Source organism: Cephus cinctus, unplaced genomic scaffold (genome assembly GCF_000341935.2).
Source record: "Cephus cinctus unplaced genomic scaffold, Ccin1 Ccin1_scaffold0022, whole genome shotgun sequence".
Taxonomy (NCBI): Eukaryota; Metazoa; Arthropoda; class Insecta; order Hymenoptera; family Cephidae; genus Cephus; species Cephus cinctus.
Genome location: NW_014332770.1, coordinates 142,758 through 159,670, shown reverse-complemented (window position 1 = coordinate 159,670; position 16,913 = coordinate 142,758). Strand labels below are relative to the sequence as shown.

Sequence of the window (16,913 nt, the reverse complement as noted above, 5' to 3'; positions counted from 1 at the left end):
TCCCCCCCCCTCCCCACCGTACCCCAGCCACCCTCTGGAATCCTTAATCCGTCTACCCCAATTCAGGGTCAGCTGTCCCAAGGGCTGATTGATTTCTATTAATCCGTATTGGAAGGGTCTACAATAGGTGCACGCGTGGGTGGCCAAGGGTGGCACATGTGTCCAACATACGGTGACGTCATATCCGTGTATTCATCCTAGAATCCACATTGAGCAGTGGGAGACTTTTCGTACGTCGGGTGTAGGCACCTACTCCCCAGTAATGTTAAGGGATGAATGCGAACCAGCCGAGAATATCTACGAGATGGATGACTGGATAATTTATTAGGCACAACCTCCTAAATGTATTCCACGTAGGCAGCCGCACGTTTTCAGTGCACGTGCAACTTCAGTAGCGAATCCTTATACGAGTGACAGTAAAAAATATATATAAAACAAGCCCCATTAAAAATCTGCCATTAAACTCTCTGTTTATATTAAAATTATCCGAGCTCGATCGTCTCTACTATGACAATATTGTAGATTAATTAATAATTTTCCAAAAAATCAAGTCAAAATCACTTTATGGTACACAAAAATAATGACGACTTCAATTGACAGGGAAAATTTTAAAAATTCGAATTTTAGCCATTTTTATCTAAATCGAACATGCGTGATGATACCCTTGGAAAGTAAAAGATAGCTATATGAAAAAGATTGAACCCTATAAAATCCTTATAGAAGGTCTCGGTCCTTGAAATAAAATAACCTGCCAGAACAGGCTGTTTGGTGTCAGGATCTTCTCCATCTTGAATCCTGTCTCTCTCTTTCTCTCTCTATCAATCCTCTTAGATTCATCTCGCTCTCTCCCTTCCTTTTACTCTATCGGTTTCTGTCGCTTGCACCTTCCTCCTCACTCTTGAGAAATTGATTTGTCTTTGTGAGCCGGAATGCTTAGGGCTGAAGTGGGGAGGGCGAGAGTCAGATTATTATAGAGCCCTTTGACGTGAAGTGGCTCCACTTCAAGGAGTCACTCACACGCCCGACAGCGTCAACGCGCGATGCACCGAACGGTGAGATGCATCACTATACACATTATGCACTATAGTGTACAGTGCTTTACAGTATGCACGTCTATATATCTATATACAGAACTCCCTAGAGTTTACATTTCACGGAATTTTCACCCTCGGATACCTGCCCGCTTAACATTTGATTTTCCAGGGGGGTGACCCCTTAACAGAGCCATCTCATTCCGACTAAAGTGCAGTCTTCCGATTGGCCGCTTTTTGCAATTGTACAAGGAATTGCGCAACCATTTTTTTACCAGTTAAATAATATAAAATTTATGTAAAAAATGGTTCAACTCGAAAATATGGAAAAGACTGTCCTTAAAGACAACGCACCATTGTAGAACGAGATACAGTCATCCCTAAATTCAATTGTTTCCATTCGCGCCAGGAACTGGATACGAATGGAGCGTTATATATAGGGTGTATTTCTACCTCCTGCAGGAACCCTTCGTATCCTGTAAAATCAATACGCAGTTATCCACCCTTCCTTGCGGTAGGTCCTGTACCAGACTTGTCACCCCCAGTCTCGATCGTTCCCTAACTTGGCACAGGATTTAGCTGCCTGTTGGATTTTCCAAGGATAAATTCCATTCGACCTGTCTCTTACGGAGACTTGATATCCCTGCAGACGTAAAGTCTTAATATATCAAGCACTCTGTATGTATATATAACAATCACAGTATATGTATAAAACTGTATACCTTCATACTGTAGATTAAAAACCATATTGTACGTAATAATGTGTCTTCCGGTGTGTAACAAGGCGTTTTATTGTACGTTCTGTTTTTACGCCATGATAGACACATCCTTGACGAGTCCTGTCAGCAGAGAATAATAATTTCAATCTGTCAAATTAAAAGACACTTGATTTTCCTATAAATAAAAAAAAAATAAGCATCCATTTTCAAACACGCGTTATCAATGAAATGTCGCGGGAAATTTAAAAAGTAACAGAAGCTCGTACCGTATCAAGTATTCATTAGCATCATGAGGAACTCATAATCACACCGAGTTAACGTAATCACAAGAATAACAAGCTTGTTAAGCGGCCTTCTAACTTCTATCTCTCCACTGACTTCGTCAATCTATACCTTCTTAGCTACGAACAGACAGTAACAGTACAGTTTGGTATATCACTGCATGTACTATAGATTATAAACTAGGTGCACACAGTATACACAGTCAGAAGACAGAATTGCCCAGACTCCGTATAACAGAGTGTAATGACCGAGTTGTGCAACTCCCATCGAATGGACCAGTTCGTGCTCCTCTTTGGTTAGACCTGAAGAAAAAAAAAATTATAAAGAGGACCTTGAAAGAAGATACAGGAAGTTCTTAAGCCAGCATCACGATCTTAAACTTTCGTGTGTTACCTTATCATTATTATTATTATTATACACATTTGTTCATCCCCTAATCGATAGGCGGGTGACCTCAGGGACCTTTAGCCATACCATTATCTACCTTCATATTACGTCCCTTGAACTTTGACCCTGACTTTTCTTAAACATACAAATTCCTTACATCATACTGTTTTTTCAATGTATTAATTTGTTGTATATTCATCCATTATACACAGACCTTTTTTATGTACTCGCAAAGGTATGTTTCACCCAGGAAGGAAATGATTGTAGAAAAACAAAATCACAAAGACTTATCGCAACATGAAATTCTTCGGTGGGTGGTTCATATTCTTCCAGGAAACTGTTTAACGATGGATCGCTATCGAAAGAGCCATGTATCCTCTTCCTTCCGTGGAGAAGAGATTGCTATCGCGTCGATCCTGGCAAGGATGCTTCGGTAGGTAGGTACCTACTCGAGCGCTCTCACGAGAAAAATGCTTTGTAATTCCCTTTACTTGGATCGTATTTCTCGCCGATCCGTAATAACCCCTTGGTAGACCTTAAGAAGGTGAATGGGGGTGGAGACGGAGGTGATGTCAGAAGTGGGGGTGATATGGCAATTCCTTAAGATAATTTTTCCAGTTCGTCGATATCGTGCCTCTAAAATTGTGAATCATTAAAATTACATTGAATTGCTCACGAAAGAGTATACTTACAATTTATTATTGATATATTACCATAGAATTGTTGAAACCATATGACAACTCCATGAATTGCATACCGGATGAGAGCCTTGTGAAATTGTGATTCTGTGCCGAATGTAGGTGGCAGTGAGATACAACAATGGTGGATCAATTGCCAAACTCGAATTAGTCATGGCGCCATAAATGGCAATAGATCACTCAGTGTGTTATACGTTGTTCTTGTTATTGTATAACATTACGTATTATGCCGAGGAGAAGAATAAGATGGACGTAAACTTCCTGTTTAGAGAAATCATGTTGATTAATTAATTTTGATCGTTTCCTTTGTTGGTGAAGGATTTTTTTAAAATCAATTTTGTACAGTAACCCCATGAATCATTTATGTAGAGAATCGTATTAGAGTATATTAATCTCTGGTTTTTTTTTCTTACCTGATACGAAGAATATACGTTTGTACTAATGAATGAGTTTCTCTTTCATCCATTGTATCGATGATCATTCAGAGTCATTTATACCAGCTGTAGAGTTGATCCTTGTATTAATTCTCTATTTACTTTATGACTCTGCAATAATCCTCGATTCGAATCTCCCGCCAAGGGAGACGGAACGGACATGCGGTTGTCAAAGCTTCCACTCTGTATAAGCAAAAGCAGCATAATAGGATAATCAATAACGGTAGGAAGATCAAGCAAGGAGTTCAGTCAGCCAGTCGAGTCCGAGGTAATCGTCCTGGCTCGGGGCGCAGACACGTAATACGTAAATTAGCCGTAATACCTATAACACACAACTAGCATAAATTATCGGTCTCTCGAGCGTCGCCTGTCGAGAATTAGAAATGCAAATCGAACGCCATTCACATCGGTGCGGCGTTCGCCTTGAAAAGGCAAATGCCAAAGAGCCCCTGAATTTCAACAATGAACACTTTTAGTCACCAACAAATTTTCCTTCTGTCTTAACATGATCTTCGTCAGTCTGAAATCCCTATAACCAATCACTATCGTCATTACGATTTATCAGAGTACCGATAAAGTTTCCTCCTAGATACGAACGATTCATTTATATTTCTTGATATTTCAACAACGGGTCTTTCCCTGAGTATGGCAAATTAAGAATTCTAAGGATCATGACGCTTCTTGATATCACACGAAATACCATAAATGACGGATCAAGGGAAATTCCAAAATCGTAACGATTAATAATTATTGGCTCATACGCACTAGAATCTCTAGGAAAAAGGCAAAATCATGTACACAAGTATTCGCATCATGCACTATATAATACACAGTACATACTCACATGCGTTATATATATCCCAATATGTGTACATACTTAATACGCATGTATTCTGCAATGCATTTCCGTTACACGCATATCCCAGACAGTCGACAATGACGAAGCGTTAGGTAATTCAGTCTCATGGTGCCAGGGTTGCCACCAGTGGAACTCGACATTGGCCACGCAAGAGTTACCCAGGAGGCGAATATACAGCGGTTGCGAAGTGGTAGCCGTGAACTTGCACGATGTGTAACACTTTTCCTTCCAGGTACTTATATATATATACGTATATACATATATCAGTTTGTTAGTCAATCCTAACCTATCCTTCCCTATGCGTTCCGGTAGAGTCGCGTTGCCCTACGAGGATTAGTTCGCAAACGGCGAACGCAATGTGTCTTGCATCTTGCATATTTACGTCACGCTTCGAGGAGTGCGGCCAACCTGGCGCCAAGCTTTACCTACTCTGCTATGGAGTCCGCAAAGAAGATCGTGGATAAGCCTGGTACTCTGGAAGATCGGTGCAAGGTGACGCGATAATGCGTTTCGTGATATGCAGTCGGTAAAACCGGACGGTGCAGGTAATTTATGGTACACAGTGAAGAGAGTTGAAGAAGAAGAAGAAGAAGAAGAAGAAGAAGAAGAAGAAGAAGAAAAGGATTCTGATAGCCGTGTTATTTTTATAATCGCCAAGAACTGTACTTACGTACACGCTGTCTTGTCTTTTCGTTGCAATTTTCACATTACCGCCATCTACATGCAGTTTAGTGTATTTCTTACAGGATTTAACGTACCTTAATGTCCCGACCGTTGAGTCGTAACGACTTGGCATTTCATTTGACGATTCTGACTAGTGACAAATCATTCCTGCAGGAAAGAAGAGGCAAACCTATAAAAATCAAGAATAAATTGTTACCGTACGATGGACGCGCCATTTATGAAAACGGAAAGTGACACTTTACTACCGTGTCTTTCTGATTTATACGTCTTAAATGACACTAATGAATCTTTCTAAGTGCTACCGGTTCTGAAAGTGTTCGGTATTCTCTGAAATATCAAAAGGTTCGTCTTGAAATATTTACACCGAATTTATTCGAGCAATGACATCCAAGTACTTAGTACGTCACGTATGGGTGTTACTGACACTTGAAAAATTTGACTTATACCACTGAAAATCTGTAATTTTTTCTTTTTCTTTTATACTTAGTACAAATATTATTCATATATGCATCTGTAAGAAGACTCAATTTGTTATCCAAAGTACTCTGTCCAAGTTGTATATGAGAATAACTCATAATCCTATATGAGTTATTCACTGGCGAGTACTTTATCATATGTGGAATAGCAGTGTGAATGTAGCAACACGTAAGGCAGTACTGTTTTCTGTCTACGAGTCGATTCCACTTCGCTACCATACCGCGAAGTGGATCGGATTACGTGGCGCCTTGAAGATCCACGTGCAGTCCAGGGTGTACAACCTGCGGAGCTAAGAAAATACTTCTTCATACTGGATTCTCATATGAATTTGAAGCACGTGTGACACACGTGTTCTTGACTTTGTTTCTTTTATAGAGACAGTAAGAACATCACTTTTTATTTAAATACAAATTCCTTATACACAATTTAGATATTTTAGATGCTGGCATTTCTAATGAATCTTGCTGCTAATGAATTTCATAATGGTGAATCTCCAGCGACCAGTTCGCAGATTTGTTTTGCCGGTGTTAATTCAGGTGAGCAGTAAAGTACTTCAAGTATTCTACCTAGCACCGTTACGAAACCGGTCAATTAATGCAAACTGCGTTTAGAGAAAAATATAAATACAAAAAAAATGGCTATCAGTTGAACGAAGAATTCTTTACGAATTTCTTTACAGTGCCCTGCACGCGATACACGTGTACCTTTACTAAGAAGAAGAAGAAGAAGAGGAAGAAGAAGTGAATGGAAAATGTTGTAAATCTCTAAGGATCTTTTCTATTGCTTGTAGAAGGAAAAAAAAAAAGGTAAAAAAGAACCCTTTTCACAGTGAGACTATTCAATTTCGCAGAATGATTATGGCCGCCATAGTCGTCCGCACTGGCAGTCAATAGTCGAGTGCATTCAATTGGCGACTGAGTCCCGGATGCTGGAGAAAGTGTAGAATAGGATGATATCCAGTCCTTGGTGCTAGTGGATAAAATCGAAGGGAAGGAAATGGTGGAGTATGGGTAACCTGTCCAAATCGAATTCCACTCTTATTTCCTGTCGACTGCAACCGCGCATGCGCACGTGCCCGCGAATCTCTCCTTCTAACCTATATATATATATATATATATATACATCTACGTAGACACGGATTAAAGATGGAATGGCTCTAGCGTGGATCAAGAGTAAGAATAAACTGAATAAAATATCCAGAGAGTAGATGGAATTGAGTGAATAAAAATGATGAGAATCGGCAGAGGGAACGAGTCCGATAAAAGGAGATTTCAAGAGGTATAGGACGAGTAGAGAAGCCAGTGGGCACAGCGCAAGATGGAAGGCGTGTTGTGTTGCATTCAGTCTGAAAAATTCCGCGGTAAAAAAATGAACGGGCGCACTACGTGAGGCAATCCGATGCTTGTTTTTGTGGGAGTCCGACGTTCCGTCTAATAAGTGAAGTTTTTTCCTAGGTACCGTTACCTACCGAGGACGAACGGCGCAATCTTTCTCTCTCCCTGCTCCTCTTGAGCTCAAGCTCCGTTTCTTTGCTTCCTAAAAGAATCTTCCTTGTGTTTCATCAGCTTTTTAGTCTCCTTAGCTAAACAGTCTTCTTGCATACTGACTCGTTACGTCCGAAACTCGATTATCCCCTGGAATGACATAATAAAAATTAATACAAACTCGAAATACGATTTTTCGAGCGGCAAACGAAAGTCAGACTGAATTTAACGAATTGAAAAAAAAAAGTTTACGCAGACGATATTCAAAAATTGAATAAGTCTCCTTATCTTCGGATAACGCCGAACTGATTTATTGTATCGTAATGATACAACTACCGAACGGTTCGTCGTAGCCGTGTACTTTTTTATGGCTCTCGACCATGAAGATGATAAAAAGAAAAATAATTCTGGATGAGAAACCAAAGCAGTCCGGATGATGTTAGTGGTCGGCCGTATTCGAGATTGTGAGGAAGAAGACTCGGTTGGATGTTACAGGCGATGGTACTGGCACGAATCTACTGATGGGATGGGACTGGTTGGGATCTGGATAGACGGTGGACCAACTTCTTGGAGTCACACTTGATCCTTTAAGCGTGACAAAAAGTTGAACGTTACGGCACGCTGACGGGGGACCTTTCGTCAGGGTCTTCGCCTGATGCATTATGCAGAGTTTCTCCTGGTGTGAAACCTCGTTTGGCATTGTTCATCTGGTGGAATGATGCTGCAGCCATTTTCTGTTATCCACACTTTGGATAACCCAGGATCTCGCATGGCATTCGAAGCATTGCTGCACGTGTCGCTCTTCCATGATGACGTAAAAAATATTAGTAGATCTTATAGTGCATACCGGAGTAACTTTAACAGGAAGCCTGTTAAAAAGGGCCGGTGAGCATCGTATTAAAAAAAATTAAACTCGCTTCTAATAAAAATCACAGTTTACCCAATTTTACCTTTCTTACAGATCCAATTTTTTTTTTCAACCTCCCATCCGTCTTTCGTCCACGTGTCGAACTTCCTGCCCTCGAGATTCCGTTGCCCGAGGAAATTACGTGCGATGAGTGGCTATGGACGAAAGTGTCTGGAAAAGAAGGGGAAAGTATCAGGACTGTTGATATTGGTCAGAAGCAGTATGCCATTGCTGAGTTAAGGATTCTATGACTTTTGTAACGCACTGTACGTACCCGTGGGGTCCACCGTATTAATATGGGCAACGCGTGCGGATGCTTTTACCCATTTTTATGCATTCTTTGGGCGGCTCACACATCCGTTAGGATAATAATTTCAGCTGGACATAATGACATTCCAAGCGTGCTGACAATGGCCCATCCAGAGCATTAACGGTCTCGGTACTGGTATGGAGTAGTAACACAAGAAGAAGATAGCTAAAGGATAACTTATGTGGATATAGGATATACGTATACGAATAGTGCTTATAATAAAAGGATACTCTAGTATATATAGACGTAAGGCCCAATTTAGTAAAATCTTCACATGCCCCCTTCATCTGCTCGAATCCGAAGCATTGGGGCAGGTGAATCTTTTGGTTTTTTCTATCTTGAAGATATTAACTGTAAACAAAGGGAGTGGGCCTCTTTCGCAAGACCCATCAATGGAGGAGAGATGGGCCTTATTATCTTGCGAGCACACGCGCTACTCTTTTGGAATTTATAAATTACTCGCGCTCAGGGGCTCAGGCCTAGAACAGTCAGGGGCATCGGACTACGTAGACTATACATATATATATACTAGAGAGAGAGAGAGAGAGAGAGAGGGATGCTGCGTGGTACATTATTCCAGAGATCCTTCATGAAGATCCACGTCAAAAATCTCTGAGCCATTAACATATCTCGTGTCAGAAATCGAAGGTAATTACCAACAGTCCCTGCTGCCGCGTTTATAAAGGCCCGATTAACTCCCAAGCGTGATGCAACACGGTACTAAGTTTTCTTCTTCTTCTAGAACCGAGTCGGATGGGGAATTCGACTTGCTTGAAGATTCTTCTTGTTTCACAGCATCTCAAAAGATACCTGGGGATAAGTAAGTTCACGAGATATTAGAATACACGAAGATATGGGTGGTTTATAATTTTAGTAATTATTTAAATCAGATTCAAATTTATTGGATTTGCATATCTAATCTGGTTAAATTGTTTAAAGAGCTCCTGTATTTCTGTCATAAGATTATACCTGGTAGGTGAGACTGTCTCATGAGTCCCTTAGTATAATTTTGGGACTTATGCAGAAAAGAGGATTGAGCCAGAAGTCTGGTTATAATTCTTACGTATGAAAATGAATTATCGTTCCTGTTTGTTATATATGTATATAGCTACTGTGTATAAGTAATGGAGTCTTAAGTCAGGGCCCTAGGGCCCACAATATCGACGCTCCTGATCCGTCACGGCTAATTGACAGCATTTTGTGTTCGCGCGAACGTGACATTGCTACGCGGGACTTCTCGCACTCATTGCGTCATTACGGATAACACGTGTTCGTCTTAGTGCTGTTGGGTGTTAACTTCTTTGGGTCCGACGATAGGTAAGTCCCCTAATGCCAACAATGTAGTAACTGTATCACGATCTTTATAGTTACCACTAAATTCCACAGATCCTCCTAGATTTATACAATATACAATAAACTGTATACCGACCCTATAAATTGTCTAGAAAAATGTTGGGCCCTTCCCGACAGACCTTGGAGATACTGAAATACAACCCATTATACGTGGTCTGGATAAGGCCCCAAAAAGTGTCAAACTTTATAATTCCCAATGAAAAAGGGTTTTGCGTTTAACAGGGTCCAACGACCCGAAGATCAGGGGAACACCTTGGTCTCGCGAACTCATTTGCCCCGGGTCCATTAATCGAGGGAAAAAAGGCGAGTAAAAAGTGATACGGGCCCTTTTCGTATCCCCAGGAAGAGATTGGGGCCCCGGTGCTCCTGGTTGGAGCGTAAATGGCGGCAGCAAAGCATCACGGTAGCAGCACGCAGTAACGCCGACCGAATACCAACGATTTATATAACGATTTGAGGCCCTAAGCTCCTGGGTCCTACGTACGTCGCAAGGCCCCTTTGATGCGCTCCTGATGTGGTATAAATAGAACCTGCTTCTTCGCGGCTCGTCCACTCGACAACGACAGCTAACCTAACCTTACCAACTTCACCTACCTGTACCTACCTACCGACCAACCAATGTACCAACCTTTTACCAACCAACCATCACGACCTCTTCTCCTGGGACTTCTTGCGCCGTAACCTGTTATTTCAGGATTGCGAATCGGCCGCGGTTTTTTACCAGTGCCAGCTCCTGCCACTATAAATATCGAACTCACTCGACTGTCCAGGACGACGATGAACCCCTTTCGCATCCTTTCCAAGAAACTTCGAGGCGCCTCTTCACAGCATCTGTCGCGCGCCACTGTGTCTCCCTCACAATTAGACAAGATTGCCAGGGCGATCCTTCTGGGACCGATAAAAAGCTCAGGGTGCCAGTCACTCGGACGATTGGGACTCGCCTCTTGAATTTATTGGGCTTTCAGTTTCGACAGGAAGTTCACTTTAGACATGGACGATCTTCTTTTTTTAGGTATTACCTGTAGATAATTCAAATATCCAATATTAACCTGACGGTCGTTCACTTCTGTAATTATTATTTTTTAATTTTATATCAGGCCCTGATGAACTTTAGTCTTATTCGGTGTATATACCTGGCCGGTACCTTCTTCAAGGATCCATTCACCGTTACATTGTATCCTGGGTCACGAGCTCCTTCTTCTATATCTTCGCACGGGGTTCATCAGTTTCATCACGAGGGTAAAAGTTCATCTGCTAGATACTAACTACATACTTACCTGATACCTGATACCTAATTTATATCTAAATAAATTCAAAAAATTCTTATAATCAAATTACAGTGAATAAAACGGATTTCGTTCCAGTTCCAATGATCCAAATCCGTTTACCTAGTTTCAAGAAAATAATGGTGTGAGCTGGCACAACAGACACCGCCACTTGCTAGTATATATATATATATATATATATATATACACAAGCAAGCAACACGTTGTCGTATGAGCTAGTACGTAATATACATATATGAAAATAATTTAAGAAAAAAAAGCAATTAAAGGTAAATAAAAAAACCGCTAGACCAGTCTAAACGTGATCTAACTAGTACATCGTATCTAAAGAGAGTGTTTACCAGATTACACGAAAGATTGTCTTTTGAATCAGATAGTTACATATGTACCTAGATATGAGAATATATAGAGATAAGTAAATTCCTTGTACATATGCAACATATGCTATTGCTTGATAGAAGGTATATACTCGTATATATGGCTTATGGAATTTCTTAATGTAAGTATTTTGGTGTTCATTATTCAAAATAAACTTGTCTCATCTGGACCCGTTAGGGATGCTGTAAAATATCCTGCACGTAGTAACTTCGTTTAATGACCTAATTTTTATTTGGCTAATAACGACCGACCCCTGCAAGGGCCAGGAAAATACAATGGAAGGCATTTCTCGAGGGACTGACGTCATTAATAGATCCTCTCACGGGAAAGCTCCTGGACCCATCTGGACCCGATTGGCACTTTCTACCGGACGTTGACTAATAAGAGCCACAATCGCACGCTCCGACTACACTCGGGAACTAATGCGTGCGTGTCCACCCTGTGTAACCTAGGTCTATGGGGACACGTTGTATGGGGAGGTTAGGGCGGTGCGTTTTGAAAAATGGTTCTAGAACTTTCCAGACTCCCAGTGTGGAAATGCTCTTATTGAGGATTAATGGCGTTCAAAGAAATTGATGAATTTACTAGGAAGCAGGAATCATCGAATCCTGGAACCAGTTTGCCACCCTCCTATGACCCTTCAACCACGTGCTCACGTGTACATACGTACGTTCATACGTTGAAAAACATATGGCGGTAATTATACACATATGAATAGATCAGTCTGGGCGACTTGAAAATTAAATATTTTCTTTGAAGACATGAAGCGATGAGTCCATATGGGTCTTCTAGAAATTTTTCAAAGAGCCCATTGTCCCCTGATGCTTAGTCTGCACCAATTAAATATCCAGTGTAGGCCGAAGCGTCCCGGCGTCTGATTGGCCGATATATCTTCAACGGTCGTGGGAATCGAGCAAATCTATCGGAAGGTTATCACGAGAAGATTCGCGAATAATTATTCCCGTTGTCTCGAGGAGTCTTATCGTGCGAGGATGTATGAAGTGTACGCAATTAGTACGTCTCAATGGCAAGGCAATGATAAATCTTCATGAAGAATTCATTCTTCATGAATGAAAGTGGCAAAACTTCTAAAACAAATATTCATATAATTCTGAGCAGAGTGTTGCCAACCGAAGAGCGATAAAAAGAAAAACGTTAATATACAGATAATCAAGATACAAATTTCCATTGTTTCTTGTGGGGAAAAAAAATTGTGTGAGGAATCTCAAGGAGGTTAGGTTAGGTTGGTGTCGGGACGTATCCTTGTGTAGGGTGGTCGATTACGGAGTCATTGTATTCGTAATTTGCTGTCGTAATTAGAAATTATTAGTAGGCAAGTCGTGAGAGAATAATTTTACCGTTCTACAAATGGTAGCCATACCTGAGTATACATGTGTACTCGCCATTAGATAATTTCGAACATACCAATTGTCCAGTGGTACAAACGCGGATCAATATTTCTCGACTGATTCTAAAAATTAATACTGACCTACTACCGAAAAATAGCTCACTAACTAATCGCTCAGACTGGCTAATTAATCAGAACATAAATTAGCTACTTCGACGACGGACACTTGTTAAGATAACCTCAAAAGTCATCGCAGACTGAACTAGCAAACGGTTTTTAATTGGGACGCATAATATTAAAAGGTAAATTATCCCAAAGATTTCTTACCCCATATCGGCAGTTAAAATTCGACAGGTTATACTAAAACTTTTAATCCAGGCACTGGAAGTATTTTATAGTTAAAGTCAGATCCACACCGGAATTCGCGAGGTCGACCGTTATAATCGAAATTGGTACAGTGATATACGCGGAGCAATAAACCTGTCAAAATTTCTCAATGAATTGCAAATTCCGTACGGTCCACCAGGTCTCCCTTCTTCCTTCACCGCCCCAGTCGCACCATACAACGTTATTATTTTCAACTGCTCTCCTGTCCTCACCTGCTGCTACGTTCAGACCAATGTGCGAAGGAGAAATGCGTGCGCAGGTCTTCCTCGATTTGAAATAAACGCTGTTATTACCACGTCAACCTGACTATAACTGGACGTGCTACTTGATTGTTCCACTTGTTAACTAGAAACTAGTTAACTAGCTCTAGAAGGAAGCCGTCTCAATTTATTCTTAGGTTGGTAAACCCACAATCGTGGATCACGAATAGTTCAAATATTCAGGGAGACGTGAATTCATCTAGAGAAAGGACAATTTAAAAAAAAAATCAGAGCCAACTTTTCTATAATTTCATTTTTAAATTTACATAGTTACTTCATCCATCATTGAGCAAGTACTTGGGCTCGTTTGATCCTTTATATAAAATCACCTTTATTCCAGCTTGTACTGTAATACATTTTATATAGTGCCTTTCATCTTGCCTTTTATAGTGAGTAGCTGATATATATACATAGTGCTATATAAAATCTGTATATATATATAGTACTTGTCCAAAGGGCCGAAAAAAATTCATCTCATCAATATTCTAGAGGAACGATGGATGCAAGTGGGAATATATCCCGTATCCTGGGTAATGGCTCCCAGGCACACGTGCTCGTCCTCACGTCGACGGTCCTGCAACGATTATTAACGAAATTACATCTTAAATCAGCCGTGACTGAATATTCCCAGAAACGAGGTGATAAATTTTTTATTCGTTTCAAGTCAAAATTGCATTTACATGAATAACAGTTAAGTCAATTATTTAATTTTCTGTACAAAGACAGAGCATTAATATTTGATCAAAATTTCTTTTAAATCCCATCAAAAGTTCTCTAACCCTCACATCATCTTTGTTCAGAATTTAATAAAAATTATTCAATCACCATCTTGTATAGTAATAGATCGATGGATACCATTGTCCGTGACAAAATTATCATATGGGATTGAGATAAGACAAAGACAAGGACGTACGCATAAATTAATTCATTGCCAGCAACGTTACCATGGTAACGGATAAACAAACATTCGAAATATAATTTAATTCAATTCTTCACAATGATATTATACCCAATCAATTTCTAATAGCTTGATCATTTCGAAATTGCTCCATTTTACATGCGGTTCTGCATTATCACAGGCATGTATCGGTGTACTGAATATCTTTATACATTACATACATAGATATGGGTAACTATGAGTCAGAAGGTAGCCACGCAAGTCCGTGTATTTAAACAATCGCACGATCTTCAGGTAGCATAAACTTAAGTGGCGTAGAGGTTCAGCACAGTTGCCGCGCGTCGCGCTGTACGTAATTCTTACTTATGTTAGCAGCCACAGCATAAGGACCTGCATAAGACGACGTAAGGTCTTCCCTGGGACTGGTTATGCTAACGGACCCAATAATTATAAGTGTTTATGGCGCGATGCTATTTCACGTATGTAGAGCCTCGAGTAAATACATCCAACCACGGTGGAGTATCTTACTATTGAGAACTGCAACGGAGTACAGCGGAGAACACAATTCTCAATTGATTTGTTATGGTTGATTTATCGACCTACGTAATTGCATGATTTCCTTCCTTACCCACGCGAATCACGTTTTCACGTTTCCCCATCAAAGAACAAGAGTCCCCATTGTGCCTATGCTGTGTCGAGGTACATAGGTGTAATCATTGGATCTAATAATTTTTTTTTCCTTTTTTTTTAACACGTCATCGTACAACAGGAGATGCTAAAACACACCTGTGCCAGATCGATATCGCGGGTCGAATCCCGTTGAACTTCGTGGAAGCCAATGGGATACGCTTGTGACCGGTTTGTGATGTCACTCAGTATTTCTGCTGTGAAAAATCCATACGCCGTATATTGCCTGTTACATACAACGTATGAACCATGAGACTCAAGGCGATGACGATGACCCGTCGTGACGTCACTCGAGTGCAATGCGACTTGGGTAAAAATCATGTATTTTTTTTCTATGATTTAATATCAATGATAATTTCACAATAAATTATATATATATATATATATATTAATGGGTATATCGGTTTATAGGGTTGTTGACAGCGGCGGGAAATTTGAATAATATGAAAGCGTCTTAGCGTTGTTACACGCTTCTGGATGACTATGTGTATTCTGGATGAGTATGGAGGCGCAGGGTGAAGATTGTCATTCATGATGACAGGAAGATCACCGGAAATGTCATTTCATCCTCCCATGATTGATGACGTCCCATAAAATCAGCAGCTGAACGTCGATTCTCATAAATCAGAAAATCATGTGTGCATCTACGCCACGGTGCGTTCCTGTAATGCATTTGATAACGGGTGCGTTATTATTGACAGTGTTATTATCATTATTGCATGTACTGTCCATGACAAATAATATCGTGACTGGTTACGAGACGTGGTTCGTTGAATCTTTTTTGATTATAAAGAAAAATAGGCTTTGTCCGCATCGAGAAGATGCCATTGTTCCCAAACGGTGGGACATGACTGTTATTAATCGTTAATAAAATATTGAGTCATTCTTAGGATCACCGTAGATATAAAATCGTGGTGTATCGTCAGCGACGTCATAAATATATATGGTTTTCCATACTCTATGGATCCTTTCTGAGTCATTGTTCAATTTAATGGAATCTCGTTGACTGGGAACAATGGCGTTTTGTTTAGTATTCTTTTTTTTTCCTTTAAATAATTTTACCAATTGGCTGCTGGAAGTGATGTCATAGCTTTGAATCTCTGCGCAATTTAATTGATTTGGTCTTTTCTTTTTAATTATTTATGCAAAAGCTTCAGACCATTCCTATCTAATGTGTTTACAGGTATCCAATGATATATTTCCTTCGGGATCGTTGTGAACGTCGGCCGATGATTCACGATGGGTCCCAAGAAAAGGATCCTAGGGTATCATCGCCTATAAATACATCTAGTAGCCTCCGGCAAGGACGTCGTCGTCGGTTCCTGAGAGAAGAAGAATCCCTAGGTGGCCTCCACGCGTCTGGACTTCGTGTTAATTGCTATCGCGTGTTTACGTCAGACTGAATCTTCATCTTGGATTTTTTATTTTTCTCCGTCTTTATCTTCTTTTCCTTCTGCATATTCTTAACTTTGTCAATCCTTTATATGCCATTCGATTTTCTTTATTATCCACGTATATACATATATACATTATACTGAGCCTTGTTCGTATCTTTTACTCATGATCTTGGTCCATTCTTATTTATCCCTGAATCTTCTTCTCGGAAGTTTTCGGGTTAACGAATTGCACTAGAGTGATTTCTCCCTTCTTGTTCTCCTGGGAGATCCGATCCCTACGTCCTTTTTGTATCTCGGTCGTGCCCAGCTCCTCTTTCCTAAATCTGTGCAGGACTCATCCGCTTCTTCACGGTGTTATCTTCTTCTTCTACCGGATGCCAGGGACGCCGACGATATTCAGAGAAGAATTATAATGCGAACCAGACTTGGTTTCTTCTTCTTGAGTCTTTCGGCAAAATAATGCCACTGTGATTTATGCACTTTTAACGACTCCTGCTTCTACGGCGCTACTGTATCTATACTAGCAGGACAGTAGCACAGTCTGCGGTCTTTTAAAGACGTCGGCTTTCTTTTAAGGATATCCAAATCCTGGAAATACTTCTTTGGCAGGGATTCACTTGGAGCGGTCGAATCTAAGAGATAACAGA

The 16,913-nt window shown here is 40.4% G+C and overlaps 3 long non-coding RNA genes across 6 annotated transcripts; 2 read left to right on the top strand and 1 right to left on the bottom strand.

Annotated features, from left to right (window-relative positions):
* Positions 1-9: 9 nt before the first annotated feature.
* Positions 10-4,496, bottom strand: LOC107266698. Its single transcript, XR_001537475.2, has 8 exons — positions 4,396-4,496; positions 3,531-3,873; positions 3,133-3,378; positions 2,634-3,055; positions 2,426-2,554; positions 2,017-2,334; positions 1,754-1,925; positions 10-1,674 (listed from the first exon to the last, which is right to left on the bottom strand). It is a non-coding gene; the product is annotated as an uncharacterized LOC107266698 (long non-coding RNA).
* Positions 4,497-4,524: 28 nt separating this feature from the next.
* LOC107266679 lies at positions 4,525-11,093 on the top strand. 4 transcript variants are annotated; one of them, XR_003059446.1, is made up of 11 exons: positions 4,525-4,642; positions 4,723-5,436; positions 5,582-6,107; positions 6,251-6,377; positions 7,551-7,940; positions 8,017-8,920; positions 9,015-9,589; positions 9,968-10,245; positions 10,320-10,637; positions 10,723-10,864; positions 10,966-11,093. It is a non-coding gene; the product is annotated as an uncharacterized LOC107266679 (long non-coding RNA). The 4 variants fall into 4 exon arrangements; XR_003059444.1 differs by having other exon boundaries at positions 5,582-5,951; positions 6,002-6,107; positions 9,968-10,637; positions 10,966-11,092; XR_003059445.1 differs by having other exon boundaries at positions 5,582-5,951; positions 6,011-6,107; positions 9,968-10,637; positions 10,966-11,091.
* Positions 11,094-15,268: 4,175 nt separating this feature from the next.
* LOC107266568 lies at positions 15,269-16,412 on the top strand. Its single transcript, XR_001537442.2, has 2 exons — positions 15,269-15,552; positions 16,053-16,412. It is a non-coding gene; the product is annotated as an uncharacterized LOC107266568 (long non-coding RNA).
* The last annotated feature ends 501 nt before the right edge of the window (positions 16,413-16,913 follow it).